The 12,736-nt window shown below is 46.3% G+C and overlaps 1 pseudogene; it reads right to left on the reverse strand.

Moving 5' to 3' along the window:
• Positions 1-12,192: 12,192 nt before the first annotated feature.
• LOC126177538 (5S ribosomal RNA) lies at positions 12,193-12,310 on the reverse strand (annotated as a pseudogene).
• Between the last annotated feature and the right edge of the window lie 426 nt (positions 12,311-12,736).

The following is a 12,736-nucleotide window of genomic DNA, read 5'->3' on the forward strand; positions in this document are numbered from 1 at the left end:
CAGCAAGATAACGAAAGACCACGTGTCCTTGACACGAAGCGGAGAGTGTTCACTGTTTGCCCGTGTCTCTCACTCGTTAAAAAAATGTATTAATCGGTTGCCGAGGGATTGCATTCACCGACTCGAAAGCCAGCGACTGAAGAACTCTGGCAAAGAGTTGACTCAAGTACCCATATCTGTCTTTCAAGGTCAGACTCAACCTTCAGCCAGAAATATTGCTGCCAAGTTGGTCGCTCTGTGCTCGAAGTTACGAACCTGCTATAACTCCACGTCACAGACAGATGTAATCATCTGCTCTTCCTATTACACTGTATACTCTCAATAAGTAAAATTTCTTTGTTTGCTATCCTTCCTGGAGTTTTCAGTCTATGTTGCGGTGGTCGTCAAACTTTCTTGCTCAAGTTCCAATACCGAAATTGTCGAGCAACATCAGGGGTGGCACATGCACGTATCTTATTATTAATTGATAACCTATGTAAATTAATATGTTATCAGGCCCTCGCCAAATAGAATAGCTACAGTAAGGCCGCGATAGATTAGTCACGACCCCCAAGTACTGATCATTAAAAGTCGCCACCATTGTGTGACTCTGGTCTGTCTCAGATAGCAGCCAACCGCAGCAGTCTAACAGGCGTGACACCGTAGTTATATGGTGAATTTCTTTACTTATTTTTTTTTTACAATGTGCACGAGTGACTTTGATGAATAGCACTATTTATACTAATATTTAAATGCTGTGCTGAATATCAAACACTATCACAGGTATTTCATAAATGATTTAAATGCTACTTTTCTTTTTTTCTTTGCAGTGTGTTACATCAGCCTTACTTTATTTAATTTTCATTGCTACAAATAAGTACCTCCTTTGAAGATGTCCATTTACAAATTCATGTTACTTCTTGTCATAATTTATACCATAACAGCTTAATAGGAAGAGTCACCCACGCTCGTGATTTGTCAGTACTGTAACACAAATAATAAAACACTCTCTCAATTTTCTCCCTCACTTCCTCAAACGTCTAACCCCACAGTCGCTGTGCTGCATAGCCCTCTGTCCTTGAGGTATGCGGCTAACTTTACTTAGATCACCGCCAAATTCATCAACGTCAATTAAGATTAAGCACATCTTAATATACTACTGTCTCTGTAAGTATTTTTGTTTGTTACTGAGTAGGAAAACTACACTCTTAAGAAGCTCTTAACATTAGTTTACGTTTTAGGATTCGGCTGTTGGTTGCTAGATGCATATTGTTATAAAATTACTACTAAGGACTGCGGGCCCCACGAACACAAGCAAGATACGGGTCGGATGCGGCCCGCGGAGTGCCGTTTGACGATAACTGCTCTAGTGGCTTCAACTAATTCTTTCTCTTTAGCGTCCTCCAAGGGAGCGGAGAAGTTTATTTTCGAAGACTTTTATAAAAGTTTTTGATCACACCCGAAATCACGCTTGAAGACCTCGGCTGAAGACAGTAGTAAGGCACAGTGGATGAAAAACAGAGTTATTGAATGTCAAATATTGTATTTGGTGAGCTTTATGCATATCAGTATGATAGCCCTATGACAAAACGGGAAATTGAAGTTTATCTCTAATTTTAGATAACTTTGTCAGTACGTGTGGATGTGAACATTGATAACTGGACATACGGGCTGTTACTGGTAGTAGCGTGTGAGGCGTTCGTGCCAGAAAAATGGTTTTCAGAAACGGCTAGTACAAATGATGTGGGTAACTACGACTCTGATAAAGATCCTGAATATGTTCTTGAATGTGAATGCGCTTCCAAAGGTGCTGCTGATCAGGTAAATTGGAACAATTCCTTAGGCAAGTAAATAATGTTAAGTTCAGCCCTTACCGTTGTTTACGTGAAATCGTGACAGCGTGATGGTAGAAATATTAAAGACCATCCTTAACATTGAGCTGAATCACAGATTGATTTTTGAGGTGCTATACTTCATTATTTCAAAAATTGGTAATGCAGATCTTATTATTATAAACTGAAACGACGCAGACTTTTTAAATTTGTATTTTTGATTTCTCTGCCTCGTGATGGCTGGGTGTTGTGTGATGTCCTTAGGTTAGTTAGGTTTAAGTTCTAGGGGACTGATGACCATAGATGTTAAGTCCCATAGTGCTGCTCAGAGCCATTTTTTTGTATTTTTGAGAGATTTCACAGTAATGTTTCGTTAACCCACCCAGCAAGTAAACAGTGGTAAGTCAATGCTAACTGCTGTTACGTGCAGTCAGTTTACAAGTAAACACTGTTAAGTAACAACTGACGTATTTTTAAGAATAAAATTTTGGATAGAATTTACGATTGTAAAGCTATGTCGTTACTCTATAAAATTTTTAAATCTATGAATATCTGAAAAAAAAAACAATTGATGTAGTTGAAGTATCTGACTTATGAGATGTTTACTGGCAATTTCCCAAAACAACCAACTTATCCCTTATTGTTGTTTACAACCAATATCTTCAAAAACAAAATGTGTGTGAAATCTTAAGGGACTTACCTGCTAAGGTCATCAGTCCCTAAGCTTACATACTACTTAACCTACATTATCCTAAGGACAAACACACACACACACGCACCCATGCCCGAGGGAGGACTCGAACCTCTGCCGGGACCCAATATCTTCAGTTATCCCCACAGGTTTCGAAATGTTTCTTATGCCAAAGACCGGGGGGAGGTCTGAGCGCAATAGGAGAATACTTAGGTTTGTGGTGTGTACAGTGGGTTGAGCTGCAGCGCTGGGACGTGCGGTGTTGCAGTGGAGGAGCTGGAGTGCCTGGGCTCGTGGCGCGACGGCTCGGTGCGCTACTTCGTGGGCCGGCTGGAGCACCGCCTGGCGCACTCTGACGAGGACCGCTACCGCTGCTTCGTGTACGAGCGCCTCTCCGGGCCCGGAGACGCCGTCTCCTTCAACGTGGCCCAGTCGGGCGACGCCACCTGCTCCGGGCTGCTGTCCGCCAGCGAGGGCTCCCGCACCATGCGCCTCACCAACAGTAAGTCAGATCACCACTCTAGCAAGCTGGAACGTAGCTCAGAAGGAAGGAAAGGAGACTCCCCATTAAGAAATCGTCGGAGGCGCGATCGTTACCAGTGGAGTACAAGGTCTGTTGGGGCAATGATGAAATAAATATGCAAGGACCTTCTCAAGGGAAAAATTCCATTTTGGCATTTGCTCTTGCGGATTTAAGAAAACCACGGGTAACGTAATTTGGGATAGTCCGATACGGAACTAAAAGCCCGTTCTAAGAGTGTGACACCATAAGGCCATCTCGCTTGGTCCAAGGCAGTGTTGTTAGCAGGTTCTAAGGCTTCGGGGAGTGGTAGGAACAAGTCGATAGAGGATTGTCAACATCAATGGTTTTTTGCTACAACGTAATAGCATAATACGAGGGTTGTTTTTTAAGTAAGGGCCGTTCGCGCGTATAGTCCCGTAGTTCGCGCGGACGCCGCAACAAGCCACCGTGCCACTTGCCGGCATCCTTCCCGTTCACACTGATGCCTGTTGCAGCTCTGTAGCTGACGTGTACGCATCGCTGTGCTACTTTATAATGCTTACGATTATTGAATCGCCCGCCGCATGTGAGATACGGTCAGTGATACGTTTTTTGACCGCGAGAAGCCTATCAGCTGCAGAAATTCATCGTCAGTTAACAAAAATTTATGGCTTGAATGCAATGAGTGAAGGTAAAGTGCGTCAATGGGTTAGAGAGTTTAAAAATGGCCGTCAAAACGTCCATGACGAAGAACGCTCAGGCTGGCCCTCTGTGATCACTGATGATTTGGTGGCTGCAGCCGAAACAAAGATTCGTGAGGAGAGAAGATTCACAATTTCCACTCTTTCTTTGGAATTTCCGCAAGTTTCAAGATCGGTTTTGTACAAAATTGTGTCTGAAAACCTAAACTTTAAGAAACTGTGTTCTCGGTGGGTACCCAGACTCCTCACAGAGGACCACAAAGGGAAGAGATTTGCCACTTCATTGGACTTTTTGATTCGTTACGAGGAAAAAGGGGATGACATGTTGAGTCAAATTGTCACTGGAAATGAAACATAGGTATCCCATATCACTCCCGAAAGAAAGCGAGAATCGATGTAATGGCGACACACAACCTCACCCGTTAAGGTCAAAGCCAAACAGACGCTGTCAAAGCGCAAGATTATGGCAACTGTGTCCTGGGACCGGCGCAGTGTTTTGCTAGTGGACTTTATGCCACGACGAACGATAATCAACTCAGATGCCTACTGTGCAACTCTAAAGAAGCTCCGCACAGCAATTCAAAACAAAAGGCGCGGCATGCCGACTAAAGGAGTTTTGCTCCTACACGATAACGCTAGGGTTCACACCTCTCAAAATACTCGGGATTTGATTGATTCTTTTGGCTGGGAAGTTTTGGACCATGTACCATACAGCCCCGACCTTGCTCCTAGCGATTTTGACCTTTTCCGGTACCTGAAACACCATCTTGGCGGGCAGCGCTTCAATGACGACGATGAAGTGAAAGCGGCCGTGAACTCTTGGCTGTCGGAGCAGGCAGCCGAATTCTTTGAAGAGGGAATTAAAAACTTAGTTGTACGGTATGATAAGTGCTTAAATAAAGAAGGCAACTATGTGGAAAAATAGGTAAAAGTGTGTAGAATCAGAAAATATATGTTTTTTTACAAAAGTATTTGTATCTTTTTTAAAAATAAAAACGGCCCTTACTTAAAAAACAACCCTCGTAGCACGGCACCCTTGTATCAGCATACATATTCAGGCTACAGTAACTCGTTCTTAGCAGGTAAACTTTATTTAAATGAAATGTAACAATAAAATAAAAAAAACTAAAACAGACAAAAAATGGCTCTGGGCACTATGGGACTTAACGTCTGAGGTCATCAATCCCCTAGAACTTAGAACTACTTAAACCTAACTAACCTAAGGACATCACACACATCAATGCCCGATGCAGGATTCGAACCTACGACTGTAGCGGTCGCGCAGCTCCAGACTGTAGCGCCTAGAACCGCTCGGCTACCTAAAACAGACAATATACAGAACTTATAGACGAGAGCCACCGGGTTTTATCACGTGGAATACAGGGTGCAGAATAATTGTGTCACGAAATTTTAACCCTGGCAAGTTGATGCCAGTAGGAATCAAAATTATTAATGTTGTGTAGGTCGATAACGCACCATTTTTAAACTACGGGAACTAGGTGCCACAAGCTCGGATTGGTCATAGCGCTGCCCGTCAACCGACGATCGGCAGCAGGGCAATCCCACGACCAACTGGATCGCGCGGCGCCAAGTTTCCGTAGTTTAAAAAGGGTGCGTTGTCGACCTACACAACACTAGTAATTTCGGTTCCTGCTGGCATCAGCTATCCAGGGTTAAAATTTCGTGGCACAATTTCTCTCCACCCTGTACAACACACACAGTAATCAAAAACGGAAATTCTTAACAAAAAAACGGAATGATTGTCTATAAATGCCTCATTGTGAAACAAAATCAGTGCTAGCCACGCCTAGTGAAATTATATCTCAACTGAATTTAAGCTTTAGATTCAAACATTGCAGTTCCATAAAAACTTATTATCTCAAGGACACGACGAATCCCTTGTCAAGGGAACTTTAAGCAAGACATTTTTACAGCATTTAAATAAACTTATTTTAAAGAGAAATAGAAAAACACAAAATCCTTCAAACAGCAAATTTAGTTTGTCTATTCTGCAGCCTGATTGGCCCAGTAGAATCTATACCCTCTGCTTCCTCTTACATAAAATATCACGATTTACAACTAAAAATTCTTTCTTTAAAATGCACTTCTGATCAGCATAGTAATGTTTCACTACGGCAGCCGGCCGGGGTGGTCGAGCGGTTCTAGGCGCTTCAGTCTGGAAACGTGTGACCGCTACGGTCGCAGGTTCGAATCCTGCCTCGGGCATGGATGTGTGTGAAGTTCTAAGACTCAGAGCCATTTGGACCATGTTTTCACTACGACACCCTTGAGAGACCTAGGCGCCGCTGACTGCTGCCAACGGCGGAATCACCTAAGGCAGCCTCGTATGACACAGACAAACAAGTTGCACTCCTCTAGAAACGACGCCGTCAGTAATACAGCACGAGGGCTGAAGATACTGAGTGATGCCCCAGGATAGGACACCGCCACACCCAGGCCTTAATCGCCCACGGGCAGCAACGGCTTCCATTGCGGACGCTATTAACCCCAGGTCTGCCACGACAAGTGGCCTCTCCATCCCCACCCTCGCAGCGGTGTCGCTCCTCAGCGTCATGCCAAACCGATAGCGGCCCCAGACTGCTCCAGAGCTGACTTCCCGCTGCGACCACTGTAGCTGCACCACACTCGGTACTCGAGAGTGCTGCTCTCTCCCGGACGAGCTCGTAACTTCCTCCAACCTCGCTGGAGACCGACGCGTTTTGAATCGTTCCTCGCGCTCCTAAATTGGCGATCGCAATCAACTGTACCGCGGCAAAGGGCGGACACGAGAAAGAGCCGACACACTAATCGTTTCAGTGGTGGTTATTTTGATGGTCATGTGGTCCAAATGAGCGACAGCGACACGGGAAATTTGACTGCTAGTAATGTACACAGTCTCTGCTATTGGAATGTTAATCGCTAAAGATTTCATGTCGGAGGCCACCAGTGATTTGCGTTGCGCACTCCCACTGTGCGTAACATTTCCTTCAGAGATGAGTTCGTTTCTCCGACAAGATGCTCAGCTTTTCCCGATAAATGACCATCTAAAATGCATATTGCAGAATTAATGTCGTGGGTCTTAGTTGACATCTTTCTTTCTAAACCTTCGCTAGACTGTTTACACTATCCGATCAAAAGAATCGAGACATTTCTTAGTCAAGATATGAGATGTGTCCTTTGGACTGTGCTAGCGACCCAGTGGTATGAGTGTAAACTGTAGCTCCGCCCAAGACAGTCCCGTAGCAGTCACTACAGAAATGTCTGGCTGATGAGTGGCTGATCGACCATCCTCTTTTTAGCTCCACGCGCACAGTTCACTGTGCTAGATGGACTGCTGGTAACACTTTGGAACTAACTAGTGATTTCTTCCGCTGATTTCATGCTAAAATGCTCGATTGTCCCTGTCCGTCAGGAAATGAGCTCTGCCCGGTCTTGGTTTAGCAGTGGTTGTTCCTTCGCGTTCACACATCACTTTCACATCCGGAACATGCGACTTGTGCAGCTTTAGAAGGGTTGAAGTGTCCCCGAGGATCTGTTACTCAGGTGACATCCAGTGACTAGTCCACATTCGAAGTCACTGAACACACACGACCTACCCATTTAACTGTTACTGCTTCTCTGATGACAACGCAGTACTCCCCGCCACATCTTACACTAGCCGATCTGCCAATCGTTACATCTAATGGTCAATTCCGCATTACACAGAGTGTCGGAATACTTTTGATCAGATGGTGTATTCTGAGTGAGACTGATGAACTTGAAGTCAGGCATTTGGTAGTAGAGCTATTCATTCTGGAGAGGGATAACAATTTTTCCAGATTTCTTACGTCCCACTACGACGTGGAACATAAGTAATTATCCCGAATGAACCGAGGAGGCAAAACAACAACAATATTCCGGACCCTCCCTCCGTTTCACCATTGACTTTCAGTATTTACTCAATAGAAGCTTAAGGATTTATAGATAATAACTACAATTCTCCAAGAAAGTTCGAGAAAATGCACTTTTACAAGTGAAAAGGACACCGCCTTCAGAGAGCGTTCAGTTATCCAGGATCACCCGTGCAGTCTTGAAGTAGCTCTCAAATTCAAATGGTTCAAATTGCTCTGAGCACTATGGGACATCTGAGGTCATCAGTCCCGTAGAGCTTAGAACTACTTAAACCTAACTAACCTAAGGACATCACACACATCCATGCCCGAGGCAGGATTCGAACCTGCGACCGTAGCAGCAGCGCGGTTCCGGACTGAAGCTCCTAGAACCGCTCGGCCACAACGGCCGGCTAGTACCTCCCAGCACAGTGATAGAAACGATGAGCGTTGAAGATATTTGTAGAGAGATATGGCACGCCCTAACGACTCTGACGGTTTTCCACTAGGTGGAAATGGCCATTGAGTCTTGCAGACTTTCATAACACAAAAAATGTTTATTTATATGAAAGCATTATTTTACCAACAGATGTGAGGAAAAACTAAAGACGTTTTCATGGTCTGTGTCACGGAGTTTCCGTCAGCTTCGGTATCCCGAGAATCATTTATTCATTGCTTAGTTTTCCGCAGGATTTTTGAGTCGGCTTGTCTAACTTCGTGAGCGATACTCTTCGAGATTCCCCGTACTGCCATCTCGGTTGGTCCGGACCACGATGAAGGCACTGCGGACGAGCTCACGAAACGACCGAATCTGCAGATGGCCTACAGATCTCTCCCGCACGACGCGGCCTCCCAGTCGCTTTGACAACAACGTGCGCCTCCATCGTGCTCAGATGGCAGTGCGGGGAATTTCGGCGAGTGTCACTCCCGACGTAAGAGAAGCCAAGAATCCTCGGGAAACCGAAGCAATGACTAACAAGGATTTGCAGTACTAACAGACATTTCGTGAAGGAATGCCCAACAATGTAACTTATAGTTTAGTAGTATCTTTGTTAATAATTGTCTTCAGTGTACATTTTATTCTCCCTCCTTAGTCGAACGCGTTTTGGAGCTACAACCCCATTCTCAGTTGCTCAACTGGCTGTTTTCTGTCCGCGTTTTTGGGGTGAGAGTGAGGGTGTGGACGGAATGAAACTCTACATTTGTTACAGGTTATCACCTTCGTTTGGAAACGAAATGTTACAGATTTGTACTTACACCTCAAAACTAATGAGATTGAATTCAGACTGTTACTGCCCAAAATATCCCTAACGTAACAAGTTTTGAAAACTGCGGCACCAACAACTTCCGTCGCTACTTTTACATCGAATAATTTCTCTCCGTTTACAGTGACACTCGGCGTTCTCTTCAAACCCATCGCAATGCCAGCTAATGTTCCGTAATCTCTACATTTTGTTCCTTCAGCGACAGCGCGGAATAGTATCGACCGCTTTCCGGAATTCAAGAAAGCCGCCATTAGCCTGCGCTTCGGTGGCCATTACCACCTTTTTTTATTTAATACATTTCACCGTATTTAATTCATTTCATCGTATTTAATCTTGATTCCAGGCGTCAATCAACCATCACTTCCTACAGGGATAAGTCAAAGTAGCACATGGAAATGTAGGCGATCAAGATAAGCCACACCACAGTAACAACACCGGTTGTAAAAAAAGTAAAGCCACCAGAATACATGGTCTGATGCCAATGTAGCTTCGTACAGTACACCACCAGCAAGTATTTAAATGATTGAAATGTCAATTCTGTGTAACGGGTAGAGCGACCACCTTTGTGGATTAGTGTTGTTCGTGCTTCATTTTGTTACCACTAATGGATAAGTTACATAAGGGGCAGAAATTGACTGATCACTGTGCAGGACACGGATATCCGGCGTACTTGTGTGAGACTGCGGTATTGACACCTGCAGAGGTTCGAATGGGCTTCATTGTGGGTCTCCATTTGGCCTTCTGGTGCAATATCCAGTTCTGTGGTGCATTCTGATATGACAGTGACCCTATGTTGGAAATCATAGAAATTTTGAGGCAGGCATACTCGTCGTTAAGGTTCTAGTCGACTACGTATGACCAATACAAGGGAGGATCGCCATATAGACCACCAAGAACATCGTAACCCCTTCAAATCTGCGATCCATCCAGAACAAGTAATGGACTCTGTGCAAAATTCTGTATCATCCGACGTCGCTGGTGGGAGGCTAGTAGCAACCGGACTAGGTAATTACCATTCCATGAGTACGCTGCCGTTCACAGCACAACATGTCTGGAGAGGTGCTGAAACTGGGAAGCATGGACTACTGGTGAAAGGCGTCGCATTGTGTTCAGCGATGAACCCTTGTACTGCACTGCCCTGGATGAGCATCGTCCGCGAGTATGGGTGATAACTGGGCAGAGGGTCCATCTTCCAATGATTTGGAGAGGCACAGCGATGTTACTTCCGCCATCGTGGTATTCGGAGTCACCAGGTCACCACTGGTGATGACTCAGGAAAATCTGACAGCTCAACGGTACGTCAGTGGATATCCTGCGTCCTCATGTACCTGTCATGCAGCCGTATAGTGGTCCTATTTTTCAACAGGACAAAGCTCATCCACCCATGGCATGTTGCTCTATGAACCGTCTGCTTGATGTTGAAGTACTCTCCGTGGCCAGCGAGTTCACCAGTTCTGTTCCCCTACAGAACGCGTGTTGGACCAGATCGGACGTCAACTTCGTCTCAGTACCAGCATCTTCGACATCAAGGACCAGTTAAAATAGCAAGGCCAGTTCCCCTCAGGAGAGGGTACAACGACTTTGACACCCTTCCCATCTTAATCAGTGCATGCAGCAGGCCAGTTGGGGTGTAACATCGTCCTGAAAAGTGGGCTCAGAGTATCACTTTCTTTTGAAATTTGACTTGATTTTTTTAATCACTGAAATAATATCATATACCCTTTCCCGTCCGAACAGGCCATGAAGGCCAAACCGTACCGACCGGCTGTCGTGTCATCTTCAGACCACAGGCGTCACTGGATGTGTACACTCCTGGAAATTGAAATAAGAACACAGTGAATTCATTGTCCCAGGAAGGGGAAACTTTATTGACACATTCCTGGGGTCAGATACATCACATGATCACACTGACAGAACCACAGGCACATAGACACAGGCAACAGAGCATGCACAATGTCGGCACTAGTACAGTGTATATCCACCTTTCGCAGCAATGCAGGCTGCTATTCTCCCATGGAGACGATCGTAGAGATGCTGGATGTAGTACTGTGGAACGGCTTGCCATGCTATTTCCACCTGGCGCCTCAGTTGGACCAGCGTTCGTGCTGGACGTGCAGACCGCGTGAGACGACGCTTCATCCAGTCCCAAACATGCTCAATGAAGGACTGATCCGGAGATGTTGCTGGCCAGGGTAGTTGACTTACACCTTCTAGAGCACGTTGGGTGGCACGGGATACATGCGGACGTGCATTGTCCTGTTGGAACAGCAAGTTCCCTTGCCGGTCTAGGAATGGTAGAACGATGGGTTCGATGACGGTTTGGATGTACCGTGCACTATTCAGTGTCCCCTCGACGATCACCAGTGGTGTACGGCCAGTGTAGGAGATCGCTCCCCACACCATGATGCCGTGTGTTGGCCCTGTGTGCCTCGGTCGTATGCAGTCCTGATTGTGGAGTTCACCTGCACGGCGCCAAACACGCATACGACCATCATTGGCACCAAGGCAGAAGCCACTCTCATCGCTGAAGACGACACGTCTCCATTCGTCCCTCCATTCACGCCTGTCGCGACACCACTGGAGGCGGGCTGCACGATGTTGGGTCGTGAGCGGAAGACGGCCTAACGGTGTGCGGGACCGTAGCCCAGCTTCATGGAGACGGTTGCGAATGGTCCTCGCCGATACCCCAGGAGCAACAGTGTCCCTAATTTGCTGGGAAGCGGCGGTGCGGTCCCCTACGGCACTGCGTAGGATCCTACGGTCTTGGCGTGCATCCGTGCGTCGCTGCGGTCCGGTCCCAGGTCGACGGGCACGTGCACCTTCCACCGACCACTGGCGACAACATCGATGTACTGTGGAGACCTCACGCCCCACGTGTTGAGCAATTCGGCGGTACGTCCACCCGGCCTCCCGCATGCCCACTATACGCCCTCGCTCAAAGTCCGTCAATTGCACATACGGTTCACGTCCACGCTGTCGCGGCATGGTACCAGTGTTAAAGACTGCGGTGGAGCTCCGTATGCCACGGCAAACTGGCTGACACTGACGGCGGCGGTGCACAAATGCTGCGCAGCTAGCGCCATTCGACGGCCAACACCGCGGTTCCTGGTGTGTCGGCTGTGCCGTGCGTGTGATCATTGCTTGTACAGCCCTCTCGCAGTGTCCGGAGCAAGTATGGTGGGTCTGACACACCGGTGTCAATGTGTTCTTTTTTCCATTTCCAGGAGTGTATATGGAGGGGCATTGATCATCACACCGCTCTCCCGGCCGTATGTCAGTGAAAGAGACTGGAGAGCTACTTCTCAATCAAGTAGCTCCTCAGTTTGCTTCACAAGGGCTGATTGCATCCCGCTTGCCAACAGCGCTCGGCAGACCGGATGGTCACCCATCCAAGTGCTAGCCCAGCCCAACAGCGCTTAACTTCGGTGATTTGACGGGAACCGGTGTTACCACTGCAGCAACGCCGTTGGCATATACCCTTTCAACCAGTGAAATTTCATTTTGTTTCCTCGTCCCTTTCTGGGGACTTCACTTTTTTTTGGCATGAAATGTGTATTTTGCATGAAGGATTTACATTTATTTAAGAAAACAGTTATTTTTCATTGAAATCGCAGTGCACTAGTGTCATCACCAGATTTCACTGATTAACACAGACACCAAGTAAATATTAAGTTGCCACATAAATACCGTCTATTATTTAGTAAGGCACAGGGGGGTTGAGACGAGTGACATAAATGCGAACAATTAGTAGCAACCTTGGTAGACAACGAAGTGCTGCCAAGCATGCAGACAACAGAACCTCTAGGTGTAGCTAGCTGCACACTGCGGATTGGCAGTTCATCTTTGTGTCGCGTAAATTACGAAGGTAATTTACGCCTCAAGTACGTTAAACTTTGC

The sequence above is a fragment of the Schistocerca cancellata genome, chromosome 3, assembly GCF_023864275.1.
Source record: "Schistocerca cancellata isolate TAMUIC-IGC-003103 chromosome 3, iqSchCanc2.1, whole genome shotgun sequence".
Lineage (NCBI taxonomy): Eukaryota > Metazoa > Arthropoda > Insecta > Orthoptera > Acrididae > Schistocerca > Schistocerca cancellata.